The sequence below is a fragment of the Solanum dulcamara genome, chromosome 7 (assembly GCF_947179165.1).
Source record: "Solanum dulcamara chromosome 7, daSolDulc1.2, whole genome shotgun sequence".
Taxonomy (NCBI): Eukaryota; Viridiplantae; Streptophyta; class Magnoliopsida; order Solanales; family Solanaceae; genus Solanum; species Solanum dulcamara.
The window spans coordinates 75,614,296-75,617,723 of record NC_077243.1 but is presented as its reverse complement, the minus strand read 5'-3'; the positions used below and the strand labels follow the sequence as shown (position 1 = coordinate 75,617,723).

The following is a 3,428-nucleotide window of genomic DNA, read 5'->3' as shown; positions in this document are numbered from 1 at the left end:
AAAACCATTCAACATTCTATTGAAATTCATCGAAAGCCCTTGGATACCAACATCATAGAAGTAAAAAAACCAAACAAAGATTAATGGAAATATGTAAAACCAAGCCATTGATTGCAATAGGATACTACAGGGGAACTTACAAACTAACCACAAGAAGATGCCTTCCTTAAACAGACCATTTCCTTAAGTACCTCTAAGAATAATCATATCCAGCGCTCCAGGCTAGGTGATTTCTTCCCATCTATTCTAGCCTGGGTGGACAGAGTTACTTGGTATCTGTTGCTGGTGGGAGGTGATAAATATCTTGTGGAATTAGTCAAGGAGCTGACCCAGACACCACGGTAATTAAAAACAAAAATAACCATATCTAGGCTACACACAGTCCCCAATGAAATACTTGGGGCATAATGAGAACTTGGCCTGATCCACATTGCAAGAAAGACTGGCAAACAGCATTGTATGTTGTATTCTGAAAATCACTTACTTATATCCAGTCTAGATATAGTCTGAAAATCCTACATTGACCGCTTCTCAGATTGCACATTTCTCAATTATAAGAATAAGACCAGCGACGCAAGCTTAAACAGCAACTACTCTTGCACTATTACAATGAATTTACGAACTCAAAAAATAGATACCAACCCATGCGGGGAGATTATCTTCTTACAGGAGGTACAACACCTCGACCAGGTGCTGCTCCACGACCTGCAGCCTGAGCCTGCAAACAAGTTCATAATCAGGCATGTCTTTTCGCTAGAAAAAAGTAAAATTGTTGGCAAGTGAAAATATACGTAAAATTAGAAGCAGTACTGACTTTAGCTCGCATGGCCATAGCACGTCCCCGTCCAACACCGAGTGATGTACCTTTGCCCTTTAAAAAATAAAATCAAACACAAGTCAAAGCACTTCATTAAACAGATAAATAAATATAGGTGCAACTAAAGTGTACCTTGATTCTGGATTCTAGCCGCTTAAACATGGGAGCATTCCTAAGCATATCAGGAATTATCATGAACCTGGAGGAAACTAAATTTCAGATATGATCTTACCAGAAGCAGCACATAATTATGGAAAAGGAGGACCACATACCTGACTTTGCTGCCTCGAATAAAAACGTGTTCCAGTTGTGACACTCTTCCATCCTGCATTAACCAACTTAAGCAATTAGTGACACTAATATTGAAAATAGAAGGCGGGAAATTCACTATACATTTTGTTCCCCATGAATGACAGGTACAGGAACCAAATATTGTAGCTATGAAGGTGCACGATTCATCTAACCCCAAGCACCCAGCAGCAGATGCTAAACAAAACCTCCAACTATATTGTTTTACCAACCTCCTGAGAAGGCCAGGCATCATCATTAGCATATGCCTAGCAGAGTTGGTATTAGTATTCCCCAAAAGTTGCACAATGGGGCAAAAGTTAAGTGAGATTTGCATGGTTTATTCATTTGAACACAATGATTTCTATTTTGATGCATTTTCCATTCACAAAATGACTCAAATTATTAAGGACATGTATCGTAATGCAGGACCAACTTGGTTTAGTTGTATCCTCATTCTTATACATCCCCTAAAATATAAGGCAAATGGAGTCTCTTGTACTTCGATTATCGCGCTATTTTGTTTTAGTTACGGTTCCTTTTTCAGAATGTTTCATGCTTTCAACAGACTTTTGCCATGATTTCTTCCCTTTCATTATTTTTTTCAATCTGCTTTGCCACTTGTGGGATTACACTGAGTATGTTGTTGATGTATATAAGGCAAATAGAATCACATTAAAAACAGACATGGAGAATCAAAAAGGGAAACTAGAAAACACACACAAAAAGAGAAACAAAAACCAACAGAAAAACATAAGCCCAAATAAACTACAAACTCTAAATATACTCCTCTTTGCAATTCTACCACCAGCACTAGACACATTTTCTGGTATTATATCATAAAGCCCAATCAAAAAACAATAGGTGATTTCTTCCCATCTGCCTAAGCAGAAGGTATAAGCTGGAATAGTCGAGGTGCGTGCAAATTGGCTTGGACACCACCGTCAAGGCATCAACAAAAAAGCTCCAAAAGATGGAAAATAAAAGTGAAACATAATACAATTTACATTTGTTTCTAGAATAGATTGGTTTTATTTAATTTGATACGAAAACTTCTTTAAGTGATTACAATTCAGAAAATACAGAGTTCATTTCATCCCATAAATCTCCCACTAATTTTGACACTAAAATTTCTACACTATATAGCTACAAGCTTCAATATATGTACTAATATGGTTGAATTATTTCAAGTATAACTCAATAGTGGATTTAGGATTCATGATTTAGGCCTCATTTGGTAAAAGAGATAAGGGATAGTGTTATTTTTATCCCACATTGAGTATGGATAACAATTCTAGGATAACTAATCCCGCGATAATTACTCTAGGGATAACTTGTTCCCAACAAAAGGAGCTCTTAGGGCAAATCAAATCAAATCAATAATTTCAGGTAGAACTTCATAATGGATTCAGGATACAGGATTTAGGGCTCATTTTTCGAGATTAATTTGAAGATGAGTTCATCACATGTTTAGTTGGGATAAAATCGCGGAATGACTAATTTATTCTAGTATTATTTTTATCTCTCGAGTGTGGGATAACTAATTTCAGGATAACTTGTTCGCAACGAAAGGAACTCTCAGGGCAAAAGCAAATCAATGAACTAAAAAGAAGAAAAAAACTTACTTTAGCAGTGTAAGTGATGGTTTCGAGCTGGAAATTCCAGTTATCCTATCACTCCACCATGCTTCCTCTGTAAAGCTCTCCGCTCTTCATCTCTACGGTTACAATGTGCCCTGTGGCTTCGTGTAGAAGCTTCACCGGAATCCCTAAGCTACGACTCATCGTTATTATCCTTCACCGGAACCTTCTCTTCTCTTCTTATTTGCTAAACCTAATCGTCGTTTTCCGGCTAGTTGTTCGTCGGAACTCTAACGCAAGGTACCGGTAAATGGAAGTCAAGTAAAAGGTAAATATGACTCTTCTTGTTTTTTCTTTATTTTGGAAATTCAACTTTAGCCCCCCAAGTTTTCAAAATTTAACAAGCACAGCTAAATTCACTAGAAAATAATCTTTATATCCCTTTTTAATTACCATATTGTGTTTTCGAAAGTTAATTTGATTAGCTTTCAAAATCTTTCTATGCGAAGTATGATCAATTACGAAAAGTCACTCTAAGTAAGTTAAAGGAAAGCATGTAAAAGACTGCAAAAGCATCAAGACAGTTCGAAAGGCAAAAAGATTTTTTGTCGTAAAGATCATATTGTTCATTGAAAATTAAAAAGAGAAAAAAATGAGCAGACATTGAACGATTAATTTCAAAAGCTACTTTCTTGAATGTCAATGCAGAAAATCGTGAGGAGAAGAGGTCAATAACACACACA

At 36.4% G+C, this 3,428-nt stretch overlaps 1 pseudogene; it reads right to left on the bottom strand.

Annotated features, from left to right (window-relative positions):
* Positions 1 to 405: 405 nt before the first annotated feature.
* On the bottom strand, positions 406 to 3,033 carry LOC129895294 (small nuclear ribonucleoprotein SmD3b-like; annotated as a pseudogene).
* Between the last annotated feature and the right edge of the window lie 395 nt (positions 3,034 to 3,428).